Source organism: Mustela nigripes, chromosome 3, assembly GCF_022355385.1.
Source record: "Mustela nigripes isolate SB6536 chromosome 3, MUSNIG.SB6536, whole genome shotgun sequence".
NCBI classification, from domain to species: Eukaryota; Metazoa; Chordata; class Mammalia; order Carnivora; family Mustelidae; genus Mustela; species Mustela nigripes.
Genome location: NC_081559.1, coordinates 55,918,714 through 55,938,544, shown reverse-complemented (window position 1 = coordinate 55,938,544; position 19,831 = coordinate 55,918,714). Strand labels below are relative to the sequence as shown.

The 19,831-nt window shown below is 34.5% G+C and overlaps 1 protein-coding gene across 19 annotated transcripts in view; it reads left to right on the top strand.

The window, feature by feature from the left end:
- The window catches only part of BAZ2B (bromodomain adjacent to zinc finger domain 2B), a 313,348-nt gene that overhangs the window by 111,468 nt on the left and 182,049 nt on the right, over positions 1–19,831 (top strand). The window contains exon 1 of one of the 19 annotated variants that reach the window (XM_059394009.1): positions 11,631–11,935. The exons of the other annotated variants lie outside the window; for them this stretch is intronic. The gene's annotated coding sequence lies outside the window, so the exon portion shown is untranslated. Of the gene's footprint in view, positions 1–11,630; positions 11,936–19,831 lie in introns of those variants that run through there. 19 annotated transcript variants of the gene reach the window in all.

The following is a 19,831-nucleotide window of genomic DNA, read 5'->3' as shown; positions in this document are numbered from 1 at the left end:
AAAAAAGCCAATCTCAATATTCCATTTATATAAAGACAAAATTAGTGATTACCAGGGTTTAGGGATGGTGGAGGAGAGGAGTTTGGGTGTGACTGTAAAGGAGCAGCATGAGAGAGGTCTTTGTGGTGATAGAATCGTTCTGTACCTTGATTGCAGTGCGGCTTACATGAAGCTACACATATGATGAAGTGAGAGAACCATACTTACACATTGTAGCTAGTTTACTGGTTTTGATATTGTTCTATAGTTATGTAAAGTATAACCATTGGTAGAGCCTGGGTGATGAATAAATGGGACTTCACTGTACTATTTTTGCAATCTTCTATAAATACATAGTTATTTCAAAATTAAAAGATTTTAATCTCTGAAGAAAAACTTTACCTCACAGCCTCATGTTCCTTGTAGCATTACTTACAATAGCCAAGGCATGGAAATAACCTAAGTGTCCATCAATTGATGAATGGGAAAGATAATGTAGTATTTTTATAAAATGAACTATTATTCAGCCATAAAAGGAAATCCTGTCATTTGTAAGAACGGGGATAGACCTTGAGAGTATTGTGCTAAGTGAAATAAATAAGACAAAAAACGCAACACTGTATGATCTCATTTATATATGGAATCTAAAACAAAAAACAAAAACAAAACAAAACCCCAAAACACAAAAAAACAAAAAATTGAACTCATAGATACTAGAGGTATTTGGCTTAGTTGGTAGTATATATGATTCTTGATCTTGGGATTGTGAGTTCAAACCCCACAATGGGTGGAGAGATTACTTAAAAATAAAAATCCTTAAAAAAATATTGATCTAATAGGATGGATTGGAGCAGGAAGAGAGTTCCAATAGGGATACTCTAATATTCACCCTGTTCCAGTAGTTTAGGCAGAGGTATTTGCCAGAGGTGGGGGGTGGGCAGAATGAGTGAAGGTGGTCAAAAAGTACAAACTTCCAGTTATATAATAAGTCCTAGTAAAAACAAACAACTATTTCATCTCCACATTAAACCTTAGAGTTTATTCATGGGGGTTTTTTTTCACTTTTTTTTTCCTTTTCTTTGTTCTCTAGAGACTTGTTTCATTGGTCATTCATAAAACATATCCATCTTCTCCTTTCTTTTTTTTTTTTTTTTTTTAAAGATTTTATTCATTTGACAGACAGAGATCACAAGTAGGCAGAGAGGCAGGCAGAGAGAGAGAGAGGAGGAAGCAGGCTTCCTGCTGAGCAGAGAGCCCGATGTGGGACTCGATCCCAGGATCCTGAGATCATGACCTGAGCTGAAGGCAGCGGCTAAACCCACTGAGCCACCCAGGCGCCCCATCTTCTCCTTTCTTAACTGATTTATTTAGGATTGCCCTGTCTTTATAAAATGATAAATTGAAGTAAGCAAACAAAAACTTTGCTTCCCTCAAGTGGTAATGTTTGTATATTAGAGATATGTATCTATGTTAATATGTGTAGCTCTAGGTCATTTGTTTTAACTGCTGTATACTATTTTATTATGCAAACATTCCACAGCCTTTTAATTTATTTATTTTCCCATATTTCATTGTAAAAATAGCAGTATAATTTTACTTTTTTGTATATGTCTCCTTACTCACATATAAGAATTTTTCTGGGTTCCACTATATACAGTGGAATTGTTGTGATATAGACTATATACAGCTTTGATTTTACTATATATTTCTTCATGTTTTCCACAGTGGTCATACCAGTTTATACAAGCAGTGCATAAGGGATTTCCTGCTCTACATTCTTGCCAGCCTTTGGATTTCCTTAACTTTTGCCTTCCCATTCCCTCTGTAAAGAACCTGTTATGAACTCCAATAGATTTTACTTCTATAATATAATTTTTTAAATTTCTGGCTCTACTTTGACCACCAAAGTTTTAAAAAAAAGATTATTTTTATATTTCATATTCATCTTTGTATTTGACTCTACTGCCACAACTTTAGTCCCTTACCTCTTAGCTAAACTATTGCAACAGACTGAATATTGTAGTATCCCTATTGGAGCTCTCTTCCTGCTATTAAATCAACATTTCCTTTTTTGTTTTTTTAAGGTTTTTATTTTTAAGTTATCTCTACACCCAGTGTGGGGCTCAAACTCACAATCCCAACATCAAGAGTCATATACTCCACCAACTGAGCCAGCCAGTCATCCTCTTACATCAATATTTCTAATGCAAGTAGTTATAGAATAGAATAGAATACTATTATTTGCAGTGTTAAATTTATTTTTATCTATCTATTTATTAATTTATTAAATATTTTATTTATTTATTTGACAGGTAGAGATCACAAGTAGGCAGAGAGGCAGGAGAGGGAGATGGGGGGAAACAGGCTCTCTGCTCAGCAGGGAACCTGACTCGGGGCTCAGTCCCAGGACGCTGGGAACATGACAGAGGCTTTAACCCACTGAGCCACCCAGGCGCCCCCGCAGTGTTAAATTTAAATACTTAATATGGTATTTAATGTTGTCTCCAATAAGGTCCTAAACTACCTTTCAGCCATATCTTCCACTATTTTCTATATATGCCTTATATACTAGCCACAGTAGATTACATTCGTTTATTAATTTATTCAAAAGTATTTAATGCTCTTACAATGCTATCCAGGTATGTTAATACTTGAGTTCTGTAGGTGGTACTCCTATAAATGAAGAACTCATGATTTTTGTTAGGGAGCTTGCAAGCTGCCTCAAGCTATTCTTCAAATATACACAGTGATTTTCAGCTTCTGCTTCTCTCAGCATATGTCTTCCTTCCACTTATGATGCCATTTTTTCCAGTTCCTCCACCTGCCCATGTTGGCCTTTCAAAATCCTACACACTTTTCAGAGTCTACGTTAGATGTCACCTCTCATGAAGCCTTTTCTGAAATTCTCAGTTAATTATGCTTCCATACTTATATTGCTTTATGGCACTTATTATATTCCATATATTTGCCTTAACCCTTCTAGGGTTTGGGTGTCTGGGTGGCTGAGTGGGTTAAGCCTCTACCTTCGGCTTGGGCCATGAACTCGGCTTGGGCTCATGAACTTGAACCTCGCATCGGGCTCTCTGCTCAGGAGGGAGCCTGCTTCCCTCCCTCTCTCTGCTTGCCTCTCTGCCTACTTGTGATCTCTCTCTCTGTCAAATAAATAAATAAAATCCTTAAAAACAAAACAAAAACAAAAGCAAAAAACCCTTCTAGGGTTTGATAAGTAGAATATTTTGTCCATTCATTTATATTGCCCTTGTAGCATTTACCAGTGTCTTGTATATAGTAGGCATACTATTAACTAAAATAATTAAATTAAAGATCACATATTAATTAAATCTAGTTTCACCAATTAGAATAATTTGGGGGAAAATCAATTTGAGTGAGAAAAAAATGCTTAATTATGTAATTTTATCTAGTGTTCTTGATTTAAAACACCAAAGAATAAAATTTTATTTTATTTTATTTATTTATGTGATAGACAGAGACCACAAGTAGACAGAGAGGCAGAGAGAGACAGAGGAAGGGAAGCAGACTCCCTGCTGAGCAGAGAGCCCCATTTGGGGCTTTATTCCAGGACCCTGGGATCATGACCTGAGCCCATGATAGAGGCTTTAACCCACTGAGCCACCCAGGTGCCCCCACCAAAGAATAAATTAAACAGTAGGTCTCTATATAGTGATTTTTATAACTGGCTTTGATGAATGGCAGACTTTATTAGTGATAAGTATAAGGGTTGTTCAGCTTGTTTTTAGACTCTTAATAGTTTCCTTAAAGCAAAGTTTTTCAAATTATACTCTGAGGTAGTTCTGTTGAGATGCCTTGGCTACTGTTGGCTGCCTCCCCTGCGCCATTGAACAGGTCTTTGTTTTATTTTATTTTTTTACTATACTGGGCTTCCTCACAAGAGCTCTATTTAAGAAGGAATGCTTCTGCTGAAAAATTTAAAATAATTTCCAAGGAAGTGTAAATACTTACATTTTATCCATTTACTTAATACTTTCTGAGATCTTACAAAGAAGATATTATTCCTGCCCCTTTTTCTTTTATTACCCACAAATTTCAAATCAGTAGTCCATATGAATATGAGACTTAAAGTAATTAAGCAAATAGTAGGTAACGGGCTTTGAGTATGACAAGTAAATTGTTTATTATTTGAATATTCTGCATCTTAATATGGATGTTTGATGAGTTGTTAGAATATCAGAAGTCACTGGAATTGGTATACAAATTTTTAGGCAGGCTGAAGAATTTACTAGATCATGCCTTCTTAAATTCTAAGGTACTTAAGATTCTGATTCAGCAGGTTTGGGCTGGGGCTTGAAAGTCTTTATTTCTAAGAAGCAATTGCAGTGTTGGTCACTTGAGTTCAGGGAGCTAAATGACCTTCCAAAGCCTATCACTGCATTTTAGGATTCTTTGCCCTAGTGAAATTAGTTTTTCAGTATTGCCATAGACATTGTTTAAATTGACTATTTCTCTACAGTCTGATTTATATTTTGCCATTTTAATAGAAATTACCAGGTTTTTTAGGGAAATACTTTGTGTGTGGATTAATCATTTTTCTGCGATTATATGGTTTTTCATTTAAAATCATCCTTCACTTTTAAATTAGTCTGGAAAATGATTAGACTGCCAGTGGCTACTTTCAGAGAGCTTAAATTTATTAAGGAACATTCAGTTTACTTTTCAACATAACTATAATACTTACTGACTTTTGTTATTTTGCAGAATATTGTTTGAGGTTAGGTATTAAGGTATTGCAAAAATAAAAATAGAAAACCTAATTTTGTTTGAGGCTGTTTTAGTTTGTATAAGTATTGTTATTTTTAAAAGTTGTTATTATCATGAATTAGTAGCAATTATATACCACAGCAGGTTAGGCTGTGAATTTTATCTGTACCACACATGAAGTGAAAACCCAATTGTGTAAACAGTCAACCAATAGGATAGTCACTTAATTAAATAGCTTATACTCAAAAAGATATAAATCAATTCTGAGGGACATTAATGTTTTTTTTACAAGATATATAATATCAAGTACATTCATAGTCTTTTGGACTTTTATAGGAAATTTTAATAACTAAATCATCAATTAAAATGATAAAATTTTAAGAAAATTATCAGAATTATTTACTTTTTTAAAAAAGATTTTATTTGTTTATTTGACAGAGAGAGATCACAAGTAGGCAGAGGCAGGCAGAGAGAGAGAATGGGAAGCAAGCTCGCTGCTGAGGAGAGTCTGATGTGGGGCTGGATCCTGAGATCATGACCTGAGCCGAAGGCAGAGGCTTAACCCACTGAGCCACCCAAGTGCCCCAGAATTATTTATTTTTGATAAATGGAAATTGGTGATTAACTTTGTAGACCAAGATAGCTGAGTATTTGTTGGGGGGGAATATTATGATTTTACTTTAAAACCATTAGAATAATTTGCATGTTGATAGTTATTGTATCAGCCTTACATTATTTCACTTAATAACTGTCAGTAGGAGAAATTGCTGGGGGATTTATATTACTAAAAAAGTGACTTTCAAATATGTAATTTTGGGGGGATGCCTGGGTAACTCAGTGAAGTCTGCCTTGAGCTTAATTCCTGATCTCAGGGTCCTGGGATCAAGCCCTGCATTGGGCTCCCTGCTCAGTGGGGAACCTGCTTCTTCTCCCTCTGCCTGCTGCTCCCCCTGCTTGTTTTCTCTTGCTCTCTCTCTCTGTCAAATAAATAAAATCTTTAAAATATGTATGTGTGCATATATGTATATATATATATATATATAGTTTTTAAAATTTCTTATTAAATAAGTGAGCACTAACATTGCTATAAAAGTTGTCATCTGAAATTTATGTCAAATGTTGAAAAAAAGTTTTTTTTTTAAGACCTGATCCAATTATTTTATATAGAAATAAACCTCCTTTGTTTCTTCTAGTAGCATCCATTAATTTTTTTTTCCAGAGGTACATTAATAGTGCTGATAGAAGCAGAACAATTGGAATTTACATTAAAAATAAATGTGATGAATAAAAAGCATTACACTATAATATTATAGCCTTGATTTTGCTTTACCAAAGTTCTGAAATCTAAAGGACAAAAATACTGACAAGGTCAAAAAAAAAATGAAAGAAAGAACAAACGATGCAAAAAGAAAATGACACTGAGGTCTTGGTTTAATACATATGTATTCCAGGTTGATGGTTGATTTCATTAGCAAATCTCATTGTTATGCAATGTCTGTTCTTCTGCAGCAAAATGAATATTGTATTCTCAGAGGCTCTCTGTGTATCTATTATGTTGCAATAAATGAAAATATATATATATATATTTGTAGCTTCCTTTGGTTTACTCTTTCCAGTTAGCTTTTTAGGAAAAGAAAGAAAATTGAATTATATTCTTTCTTTTGTTGTCAAATTTGTTCAAAAGCTTTTCAATTTATATGATAGATATGTTTCCTACTTTTGTTCTTTGAGGTAAACAATTATAAGGTGGTTAATAATATAACCATTTTAATTATAATATGACTTTTTAAATGACTAGAATATAATCTTGATTGATTTAAGATGCTTATATGACTTTCTTAAGCATATGCTATCTAACATATTTTTAAATGTGCTTTTTCTTATTGCAAGAAAAATGTTAAGCAGGTTTACATATTATGCCAAATGCAAATACTGCTACCTTTTACGACGGCAAAAATTGTACATTGAGATTACTATACTAAGGCTGAATTTTCGTAAAATAGGAAATTAAGAAATAACAGATTTTGGTGGCTACATGTTGGAAAAGTTCATTTAATAAGGGAGTAAGCTGCATGACTCTTTGGGTTACATTCATGATTTCAAATAAAGGTCAAACTGTTAAACACAGTCGTTATTTGATTTTGGTCATTTTAAGGTCTGACAATTATATAACATCTGATTTTTGGTGTTACTCTCAAAAGTTGTTCTTACAATTAAAATTCTTTGACCAGTTTGAAAGTAGAAAAGCCTAAGGTTTGGTTCAATATGGGTTGATTCTATATACCACTTAGAAATTACCTATATAGGAGGACCTGGGTGGCTCAGTCAGCAAGGCATCTGTATTTTGGCTCAGGTCATGATCTCAGGGTTGTGAGGTCAAGCCCCACAATGAGCTCTGTCCTGGACATGGAGCCTGCTGAAGATTCTCTCTCTCCCTCTCCCTCTCCCCTCTATACCACCCCACCCCTCCGTTCTCTCTCTCTCTCTCTCAAAAGAAAAAAGAAATTACCTGTATGGTAAAAACTCGGCATCTGGCTCACTCGATGTAATCCTAATACATATCTTGGTCTTGTTGAACAATCATGAGCTGTAATAAATATGTACAGCAGTTTATTAATGCATAAGTTAATTTGTACTTACGGTGTTTGCATTTAATGACTCACGGTGAGTAAAACAAAATGAAGAATTTCAAAATCTAGTAAGAAAGATCCCGAAAATAATTAGAGAATAATACAGAGCTAAATCAGGTAGAGAAAGAAGGTTTTTATGGGCCCAAACAGGGGAGCATTCTGAAAGTGATAAGATCTAAACTGATAATGAGATGGAGAAGGAATGGGAAACAGAACATCAACTTGGCATCTTTGGGAGACAGAGAAGTGACGTACCCAGCTACAGTGGAAAGATAGGATTTGTTCCTACTTATGTGCCACATGTGAAAATCAGGTTGTAGCATTGTTAAATTTTATTAGTGGTATTCAGTCCACATATATGGTATATTGAGATGTGACCACTGACAACCTTGTTTTTCTTGTATAACAAAATGAGAGGGATTCTGTTTATAGTAATTTTACAACCATCTCCCCCCCCCCCCCCAATAACATAAAAAGCAAATGCTGTGAAAATATGCAAAGATTCATGCTCTAAAATAAATCCAAATTGGTGCGGACTGAATGAGAAGATAGGAATATAGAAACCCTAAGTCAGATTTCTTTACCATAGTTAGAAATACCAAACTGAAGAGGAATAAAAGTAATCATAGATCGGATTTTCAGGCTGTTGAACCAGGCAGGATTATAGATAGTCAGTAAGAAAGAAGAGAGGAACTGTTTTAAGTAAAAAAAAAAAAAAAAGTTCCCTTTGAAGTGTCCTGACTTCCCTAACTACCAGTGACTTCTCTTTCATCCGTTCTGGGAACACAGTTACAGCTTGCATGTCCATTTCTACTTACTCATCCAGCAGAAGAATCTGAATTTAGAGAATGAAGTATGAATTTGGAATATGAAAGTGGACTGTGAATTTAACAAAAGATCCTGGGGATTGTTAGTATTTGTTTAAAAACCCAGATTAGATAAATAACAGCTTTCCTAGCAAGATAGCTTATTTTCTGGGTAACTTCATTAGTTATGACCTCAGCTTGTGCTGAGGCAATGTCAAAAGAATCTTTCTTTCTTTCTTTTTTTTTTTTTTTAAGATTTTATTTATTATTTATTTGACAGAGATACAGAGAGCACAAGTAGGCAGCGTGACAGGCAGAGGGAGAGGGAGAAGCAGGCTCTCTGTGGAGCAGGGAGCCTGATGCGGGACTCGATCCTAGGACTCTGGGATCATGACCTGAGCTGGAGGCAGCCGCTTAATCAACTGAGCCACCCAGGCACCCAGAATCTTTCATATGAAATTTCTTATTTAATTTCTGTAAAGGTGCTGTTGAAAAACTATTGTATTGTCCAGTGTTACATCATTGCAAAGTCCAAAAGAAACTTCTCTCAATCCTGAGTACTAGGAAAACTTTGGCGCTTGTTTGTAACACATCTTACGGAGAATTAAAATTTTATAATTTGATTTTTTTTTAAAGATTTTTAATTATTTGAGCTAGAGCGAGAGTGAGCAAGAGAAGGACAAGTGTGGGGGGAGCAGTGGTTAGGGGCAGAGGGAGAGGGAGAAGCAGGCTCTCCACTGAGTAGGGACTCAATCCCAGGAATCTGGGATCATGACCTGAGCTGAAGGCAGTTTCTTAACTGGTGGAGCCACCCAGGCACCCCTAAATTTTTGTAATTTGGTTCTGTTTTCCGCTTTACTGTTATTGCTAGGAAGCTCACAGCTGAACCACCTACATCTAAGGAAGGCAAGGCCTTATGATAGGTGTTTCTGTGTTTCAAGTTTACCTTGTGTTTCATCTTTCTTGCTTCCCCTTATTTTCCCTTTATTCATATTAGTTTATATTTTGAAAGCATCTGTTCTGCTATTCATATTTCTCTAAGTCACATTAAAATATTTTGAGCAAAATGGACTATAAATAACCATGGAAAGCTTATTTATTGCCAGCAGAAGACAAACAATAAAAGCAGGAACCTTTCTTCCTCTTTGTGTCCCCTCCCCTGCCCCCCCTCTTCTTTTTTATGAATTTCTTAAGTCATGGATGACTAATCTTCTTTGTGGTTTCTTAGACTTGCCAGGGGCAGGGGAATCCCTTCTGAAGCTTTTTGCCAGTACAGAGCTACCAGGTACAGGTCATTGTGCTGGGTGTGCCCAATGTAAGAATGCCAGACTTGAGAGAACAAGTAGGGCTGAAATACATCCTAGAGAAAGAAAAGGTGTCTTTTTCTCATATGCCAGCTCAGAGCATGTCTTTTTTTTTTTTTTTTAAGATTTTTATTTATTTATTTGACAGACAGAGATCACAAGTAGGCAGAGAGGCAGGCAGAGAGGAGGAAGCAGGCTCCCTGCTGAGCAGAGAGGAGGGTGTCTTTTTCTAACTCACAGGGTACCATATATATTACCCTGGTTTTTGTTCCAGCCCTTTCAGCTGAATTATAAACTCTTAATACCAAAAGTTGCTGATTGTTGATAAAAGCTGCTTTGAATGAAACAAAATTTCAAATGTATTTTCTTTACCTTTATATTTTTATTTCATTATCCTCTAAATTTGATGTACTATAGGAAACAAAGTTAGTCATGGATCTTTAATTTGTAATTTTTTTATTTTTAAAAGATTTTGTTTATTTATTTGACAGAAAGAGATCACAAGTAGGCAGAGAGGCAGGTAGAGAGAAAGAAAGGGAAGCAGACTCCCTGCCTAGGAGAGATTCCCCCTATGGGGCTGGATCCCAGGACCCTGCCATCGTGAGTTGAAGGCAGAGGCTTTAATCCACTGAGCCACCCAGGTGCCCCACAGATCTTTAATTTAAAATTTAGTTTTCTTTTAGTGTATGAATCACAGTCAAAGCTACATATTTAGTACGAATTATATCTTAAATTTTCTTTAAAGGAAATAAGGGCTTTGTTTTGCATTCCAGTTAACTATAGAATATTTGAATTATTTCATTTGACCAAGAAATTCAGCTGGAACTGAACTGGAACTGGAACTCCGTAGTCCTTGTTTTCTGAAAATTTCCTATTTATTTCATGTCATTGTAGTGAAGATGGTGATTAGCAACTTGTGTGAATGTTTAATACTGAAAACACACTCCTTTCAAATGACACATACTGTTTGTAATGAGACCTGTTCTCTGAGATTCTGTTCTCTTGGCACAGTTTTCTCTCCTTGGGTGTTCTTGTTCTTATTAATTTTACTGTCACTTCGTTGTGTTTTCTATTTCAGTACATTAGAATTTTATTTCACAAATAGAGTACATATGATTTAAGTAATGTAATTTAATGCCTTGATATGATTATATTGTAAAAGGGTCATTAAAAGCTCTTAAAATTAAAGCATACTATGTTCCTAATAAGACATAGATACATGGCCTTAGAATGTATAGAATTAAGATAAATGCAGCTTTGTAGATTAAGAAAAAAATCTCCTAAATATTTTTAAAGTCGTGAATTAGTTTATCATCTTGACAGAGTATGTGTGTTTGTCCTATACCTTAGTTAATTTAAACAAACTCTCATTCAAGTATACGACAAATTTCAGAGAGAAAAAAACAGCCATTTGGAGGGAAAAAACCCAAGGACAAGAAAACTTAGTCTTCAAACTAACAATATTGTTAAAAAGATGCTCACAAGTAAATATGTTTTTTTTTATTCTTTTTTGAAATATGAGTTTTAAAGAAGCTGGGAATTGTTTAAAGTTTTGTAAACTTTTTGATTCATATAACTGAGATAGTTTTTTTTTGAAGACTGCCACATAAATTATAAAGCAATATTTTTGCAGGCGCTTGCTCTGATAAAAATAGGCTATGCTTTCACTAAAATTCAGTTTTGGCCTTTAATTAGAACTCAGAAACTTCTATATACTTTCGTGAAGCAGTTGAAATTTAAACACTTTTCCTTATATTTAGCAGGTTTTTTGGACAGTTATTTTTAGTTTTTTTTTTTTTTTAAATATATATCTTATTAGCATTGCCTCGTTTTTTGCAATTTACTTGCCAGAAGTAATTTTTAAAACCTACTTAAACAGATTCGTTTTTCAAGCATTCCTCTTTATAAACTGTGTGCCTATGCATGTCAAGAATAAATCCTCCTTAAAAAAGGGAAGAAAGACAGAGCTCTTTATTGTCTGTTTTGACGTTAATAACACGAAGAAGGATTACTTGAGACATCAACCTTACCTGGCTTAGTTTTGTCACGTGAGCATTCACGTTTACTGGTGTTCTAAGTGCTCCACCTGCCTTTCAGTTTGTTTACCAGGAAATCAAGATGTGTAAACTGCAGGAAGTACTATTTGACCCTCTCCGACAGTATCTCATTACAATAATTGCTAATCTCTGAATAAGACAGCCATGTTTTGTGAGTAACTGAGAGAGAGAGGTTGTGTTAGGTAGATTTTAGGTGTTTCAACAAATAGAGCTTTGTAAATTCTTACTTGGATTATGTTTTCATGATAGCTTTTGATAAAAGACATGTGGTGACCTTTGGGGTCAGCAAAGCTAGGACACAATAGTAGGTATTCTTTCATTCCTTTTAACTGAAAAATATCACGGCTTGTTGTTTTGGAGTGCTGTCACTGCTCTGAATCGAAAGGATAATGGCTACTTCCTGATTAAACCCACTCTCCACAGTAAGCTGTTAATGTTATACTGTATGTCTTTTTCTCTTGTAAATGCAGTAGTATTTGGTGTTTTCTTTACTTTTTATCATTGTCTTTTCATAGATAATTGTGTTCTAAATATATCCTGAAGTTTAAGTTTACAATTAGAGTAGAAACTACTGTTTTAAGTTTGGAGAATTTTTTAAATGCAAAGTATTTCTGTTTGGTAGCAACCATCTCATATACTCATTGTAGATTTTGGTTAAAGAAATTGGCTTTTAAAAAAGACATTGAAATGATAAATTATGTTAAACTCACTTTCTTGGCACTGTAAGGAAAATTTTTAAAAAATAACTTATGTGGTAAATCAGATTAATTTTTTCAGGGAATAAAGTAATTTATTTGGATAAAGTAATTTTGGTTTGTTTAATAAATTTCACAAATCTATTTAGGTTTGTCATAATTATTGTTGCTAGTTGTTTTAATTATTAAATTAAATTATTGTTCTTAAATTAGTTAAGAGATCCTTGTGATGTAAAAACAGCATTAAGTACTTGGAATATAAGAAGGGAATAATGAGGTTCTTAGTTTTAATCCTAAAGCTGGCAGTCACTCCATCTGTGGTCTTGGGACAATCATTTAAACTGCTTACCTCAGTTTTCTTGTCTGCTGTCCATATGAGTGTTAAGTAAAATGTGTATGTTTGTTAATTTCTTTATGTTAGTACAAACTATAAAGAAAATTAGTTTTCACAAGTATTTTATAAAATGGAGAACTGTCTCTGGAGATAGAGGAGGAAAACATTCAGGAGTCACAGTAGGCAGGGAAATGATAGAAAAATTCTTTTTATTACAATAGAAAAAATATTTTTATTATAAAATAAGAGAAAACAGGATTTAAAATAAACCCTGTATAATTGGCCTTTTAATTGGGACAGAACTGTGAGTTGTGCTCAGTTCTTAATATAACATTACCAAAAGATTATACTTATTGTTGAATACATGACTGAAATTAAAAGTGAAAAGCTTGGAGGTGATTTAGTAAAGAGTCACACATGTCCTAAAATCTTTTTCTCAAAAGTCTTATTTCTGGATGTAAGATTATTCAGAGCAGAGGGAAGAATGTGTGTATATATTGAAGACCTGTAGATGTAGTTCATCTAAACAGTAAGATGTTTGATCTTTAAACTTTAATATGAGGTATCCTGGCAATGTAAAAGAAAACATATTATGAAATTATTAAACATTGGAGGCAGTTACCAAAGATAGTTTTAGAACCTAACATCCAGAAATAATAAAAATATTCTGGAATAATGTAAATATAATTTTCCTTTTATTGAGAGAGTTAAGGTACCTTCTTTAGGAAAATGATTATCAAAATTATTTTTGGTAACAATTTTTAATATAAATCCTTGGAGCTTTTTAGGAGGTTTTAAAGATTATGTTTAGTGAATATTTTAGCTTAGTCAAGTTATTGAGGTAAGACTTACAGTAGTGGTGCTATTTAATTTGTAATAACAAATAATAGATGGCAATTATTGATTGTTCAATATATAACAATCACTGGCCTAATTCTCTTGTAGGAGATACAAACTTTTACTTTTACCCTTTTACAGTTCTTTGTGGCTAGGCCTGAGAATTATATAAAAAAAGGTAGATCAACAGGAGAAAGCATACAAATTTATTTAAAGAAGTTTTGTGTGGCATAAGGAAGGAAGACCCAAAGAAATGGCAAAACCTAGTTGTTTTATATTAAGCTGAACAAAGAGAGGCAGTTGTGGGAAAGTAGCCTATGTGCAGAGGCTAAAAGGAGAGAATTATTTTTAACAAAGTCTGTCTAGAATTATCTCAGTCTCAACTTTTGTCCTTGGTGGTAAGAATGTTACTTTTCTTCTGGTATAGGAGGACGTCTTTCATACAGGAATTACATTTTTCGCTTTTAAGAACAAGAAGAAAGGTCAGAATGTTTTGCTTGTATTTGCTGTTTTTCAAGTGCCTTTACCTCAAAATAGTATGCTAGAGTGGCACATTCTGAATCCTTCACTATTACCTGTATTTTATTTTCGTGATAATCACATGAGGTTCAGATAACATCATTACTCCTCTATTTTTACTGATAAGGAAATAGTTGTAAGGAACTTAAATAATTTCAACGGTGTTCTTATAAGTGCCAGACCCAGGGGTGTCTGGGTGGCTCAGTGTGTTAAAGCCTCTGCCTTCAGCTCAGGTCATGATCCCAGGATCCTGGGATCGAGCCTCACGTCGGGGTTTCAGCTAGGCATGGAGCCTGCTTCCTCCTCTATCTGCCTGCCTCTCTGCCTACTTGTGATCTCTGTCTGTCAAATAAATAAATAAAATCTTTAAAAAAAAAAAAAAAGTGCCAGACCCAGACCAAACACACTAACAGAATCCACAATCCAGAACTCAGTCTTCAGTGTCATGCCTTTAAGCATTGTATTTATATCTTGGAGATAATAAAGGTGCTTATACCGTGATTTAGATAGTTTTATTTTTTTTTCATCAATTTATTAAATAATGCAGAGTACTTACTAGGTGTCAGGCCACGTAAGGAAGTACCAGCACTATTAATGGAAGGTAAAACAAAATTCCTTGTTTCAAGAAACTTAGGATTTAGTTGAAAAGACAGAAAATTAAGAGGCTGTTTAGTACCGTTGATAACTGATATAGTAGTGGTCAGAGCACGATGCTGAAGGCAACACAGGAAGTATCTGATGTATTCTTTTATTCACATATTTATTTGCATTTTTGTTGCTATTGTAGATACATGGGATATATCAGCAAATAAAACTTTTAAAGCTCACTAGTCTTGTGGAATGTATGTTGGAGATGCAGATAAGCATGATAAAGTATATGGCACATTTGAAGTTGGCAAGTTTCATGAAGGATAGAAAAAGTAAAGCAGAATAAGAAGGCTATGGTGGTGGTGGGTTGCAGAGGTTGCTGAAGAGATACAGAGAAGGTGATATTTGAGGAAAGACCAAGAAATTGGTTAGCTTTCCAAGAAATTGGTTGGAAATTTTGGGGAAGAGACTTCCAGGCAGAGAGGTCTTGAGGCAGGAGCATACCTGGCATGTTCAGAGTAGTGGAGAGAGACCAGTGTGAATGGAACAGAGTGAGAGAGATGGGAGGCTAGAGAAGGTATTGACAGAGGTAATGGGTAGAAGAGTCAGATCATGTAGGGCTTTACAGACCTTTATTGTGGCTTCAAGGAACCATTGCAGGGCTATCAGTAAATCTGGTTTGTATGCTTTTAAAGGATCACTCCAGTTGCTATGTTGAGAATAGACTACATAGGGAGGCATTGACCATTAGTTAGAAGGCTCATAGAACAATCTGAGTGACTGATGTTTGATAGCAGTCAAATTCTGGATTCTATTTTTAGGGTAGAACCAAAAAAGTCTTTTGATGGATTAGATGTGGGTTATGAGAGAAAGAGAAGACAAAATGACTCTAAGGTTTTGGCTCAGAAACTGGGAACAGTGGTTTTGCCTTTGGCTGTGAGATGGGAAGCTATTTAGATGGAGAAACTTCCGGATAGAAATGGGCAATCAGGACTTTGGTTTTGGATGTGGTAGACTTTTAAGTGTCTGGTAGAGACATACTAAGTACAGGAGATTGGGAGAAGGCTTTCCAGAGGAGATGCCATCTAAATTGAGGCTGAAAAATGAATTGGATTTACCTGGTCCAAGAGGTGCCTTATGATGAGATTCAAGAGCATTCATTTTCTACTTTACGTATTTACAAAATACAGAGTAACAGCTAAACATCCAAAAAGTTATAATATTCTTAAAAGTAATGAAATAATTTATTTCAAAGAACAATTTATTTTAGATAGTAAAATTTTCAGAATATGTCAATGGCTACTATATTAATGAGTTGTATGGGTGCCATTACAGATGTTGATTCTCACCATAGTGCCGTAAGATAAATATTCCCATTTTACACATGGAGAAACTGAGTAGTAGACAGATTAAAAATTGCCCAAGGTCATTGATAAATTTAGTGATGGGTCTGTATTCAAATCTAAATCTTTAGATTCAATTGCGTATTCTCATTATTTTAAAAGTATATGATATATTAAACTTTGTAAAACTTTAAACTTCTGTTTAAGGTCTCAGGGAATTGTCTTTTTTTGTCATCCTTGTAGTACTATAGTGATACCCTTGGGACATAAGGCTATAGATTCTCCATCATGGAGTTAAGCCATTTGTCAGGTTTTTATTTTAATGTCTGCACAACTTTTGTACAGTTACCTATTATAGACAGTCCCTCCACTCTTAGCCCTATCCCTGTGCCTAGTGCTTAATACGTGCTTAGAAAATTACAGCTGCTCTCATCATCATCTTTATCCTTCTTTCTAATATGCTGTGACCTTGGGAATCACAGTCCAAGGTTGTTGGAGTCATGTGTAAATTATAAAACTTCAGAGATTAAGGGCATGAGGACTTTTTAATTAATAAAGAATGAGTTTAACTCATGTATTTATCTGATGGAAACCCATTTTTGCTTCTTCCCCTTTATTGGCTGTTTTCTGGGGAAGTGCATTTGATAAATAGCTGTGTTTCTGACTAGAAAAGCAATCTTCCCTGAGATGTCAGTGGATATTTTCACTGTAAAAGTGAATATAAGTCATTCTACTTCAGTAGGGAATAGAAACATAGTTGTTCATTGAAACAGATTTACTTTTGAGGTAATAATCCTATATTTTAAAAACTTAAACATTTGCCTTTAGATCAATTTATATAATTTATGATATGTTTTTAAAACACACTGAAGAGAAGGTCATTCAGACATTCTGCAAGAAAGAAATATTTTAACAAAAGCATTTTGCACATTTTTAAAAATACCAATTAAAAGCAAAACAAAACAAAACTCCACTGTGGATTAAAATAGACTATAAACCTAACAGGTTATTTTAAGCATATATTAAGGCCCTAAGTATTTACCTAGTCTTTATATTTCTGTTGTGTAACTATATGGCTTTTTTCCAAGTGCACTGTTTTATACATTTCCCCGTTTTTCAGGCTATTTTTTTCAAAGGAACAAAAGTAAATAAGTACTTATTTTTCCTATTTCTTTTTCTAACATCTTCCTTTTCTTTCATTTTATACACCCAAATACCTATATAAAATTTATTTTAAGACCACTGTAATTATTAAATGAGATTTTTCAATAAACAAAAATTTTGGTTGGCTGTTGTAACTTTATTATTTGTATAATCTCATATTTTAGTTAATTCTATTTAGGATTAGAAGTGTCTATCCTAAACATATCTACTTAGGCATAAAAAATACTAGTATATATGTTAAATGTTTGTATATTCTTTTAAATGTTTGTATATTCTATTTTGTTTTTGTTTTTGGGCAGTGTCTCTAATTCATTTTGGGAAAAAAAGAAAAATGGTCAGTCAGAAATTTTTTTCTGAAAATATCCTACTTTGTTTAATAATTATACTGAATTAAATCTATTACATCCTTGAGTAATTGTAGATTGCCCAGGGAATGAGTATGCTGATTTTTTTTTTTAAGATTTTATTTATTTATTTGACAGACAGAGAGATCTCAAGTAGGCAGAGGAGAAGGGGGAAGCAGCTCCCTCTCAGCTCCCTGCTTAGCAGAGAGCCCAATATGGGGCTCGATCCCAGGACCCTGAGATCATGACCTGAGCTGAAGGCAGAGGATTAACCCACTGAGCCACCCAGGCGCCCCTGATTATTTTTTTGAGACTGCTTTCTCTTAACATTTGTTACTGAAGTTTTTACTCTATGTATTTGTATAAGTGTAATACTGAATTATTTTTGGAACATTTGAAGATGGCAGGAAGCTACTGGGTCCTCTTGACAATCTGAGCTGCTACTCATCTTGTGTGGTAAACAAAGTACAAACAAATATTAAATATAGAGCTTTAGCTGATAATATGAGCAAGTAATCTTGTTTTATCAACAAAGCATAATCAAATATGAAATGTGTAGCAGTAATTAAAAAACACTAACAATGCCAAAAAGAGGGTAATATTAATCGCGGAATAATTTAAACCAGTACAATTTGAGAATAAGAGAAGAGTCACTAGGATGACCAGGGAAAGCTGGAAAGAAGGAAAAAAAGACTTGAACTTCAAGCATGTAAGAAAGACTTCAAATATTAATTTTTATAACATGCTTACTGACATATTTCACAGACCACAAGTTATAATTCACCCATTTAAAGTATATAATCCAATGTATTCTACATTATTAAGTTTTTTAAGTTGTGAAAGAATATATAACAGAACTTGCCATTTTAACTTTTTTTCCTTTATTTTTAAAGATCTTATTTATTTATTTGACAGAGAGAGAGAGAGTGAGAGCGAGCACAAGCTTGGGGAGCAGAAGAAGGAGAGGGAAAAGCAGGCTCCCCACTGAGCAGGGAGCCTGATGTGGGACTTGATCCCAGGACCCTGGGATCATGACCTGAGCCAAAGGCAAATGCTTAATGGACTGAGTCACCCAGGCACCCCTTAACTGTTTTCTTTAAAAAGATTATTTAAGATAGAGCATGTGCTGGGGCATGAACAGAGGGAAGGGCAAAGGAAGGGAGAGAATCTCAAGCAGACTCCCTGCTGAGTGCAGAGCCTTCTGCAACCCTGAGATCATGACCTGAGCGGAAATCAAGAGTCAGTTGCTTAATTGAAACTTAACTTAAAATGAAGGCACCACTTCATTTTAACCATTTATTGGCATTAATTACATTTACAGTGTTGTGCAACAGTCACTACTGTCTATTTCCAAAACTTTTCATCACCCAAAACAGAACTCTCTAACCATTAAGCACTAATTCTCCATTCCCTTTTTTCCCCAGCTTCTGGTTAACTTGAATCTGTTCTCTTTCCACATCAGTTTGTCTACTCTAGATAATCCCTTTAAGTGAAATCATATAATAATTGTCCTTTTGGGGGCACCTGGGTGGCTCAGTGGGTTAAAGCCTCTGCCTTCAGCTCAGGTCATGATCCCAGGGTCCTGGGATCGAGCCCTGCATCGGGCTCTCTGCTTGGCGGGGAGCCTGCTTCCTTCTCTCTCTCTGCCTGCCTGTCTACCTACTTGTGATTTCTGTCTGTCAAATAAATAAATAAAATCTTTAAAAAGAAATAATGAATTACACTTGTGGATTCAATATGGCAATAGTAATAACAGATATAATTGGTCACCTTAATAAGAATATTGTTTTAGGACATCAGAGAAGTAATATCTGAAAATAAAAGAAGACTAATCAGAAGCTTTCTTTAAATTTCTCATCAAAGGTGGGGGACACCTGGTGGCTCAGTCTGTTGTGTCCAACTCTTGACTTTGGCTCAGGTTATGATCTCAGGGTCATGAAAGCAAGCCCCAGGGTAGGCTCTAGGCTCAGCAGGGAGTCTGCTTGAGAATCTACCCCCCCATTCCCGCTTATTGAGTCTTCCCACACATAAGTAGGAACTGAGAATGAGATTACAGGGTCTCTAAAACTTCAACAAAGGTTAAGCCTGGAGAAAGCTTTTACGTAAAAAAGTTTCCACTTGGTTAAAACCGAAAAGACAATACTTAATTGAGCATAGAACTGTGGTTGATTTAAATACTTTGATAAGCTACTGAAAATTAAATAATTAGGTAAAATATTTTAAATGTTGTGACATTGCTAAGCTGGTAAGGAAGTAAAGAATTTAAAAGATCAAAAACTAAGTGAAGCAGAAAATTTAAAGAGGAAGATTAGAAGGAGATATTGTTAAAATGTCCATAGTATTCAAAGTGGTCTATAGATTTCAGTGTAATTGCTATTAAAATCTCAATGGTGCTTTTTACAGAAATAGAAAAAAAATTCTAAAATTCATATGGAACCATAAATGATCCAAATACAAAAACAAATCTGTAGAAACAAGAACAAAGCTGAGGCAT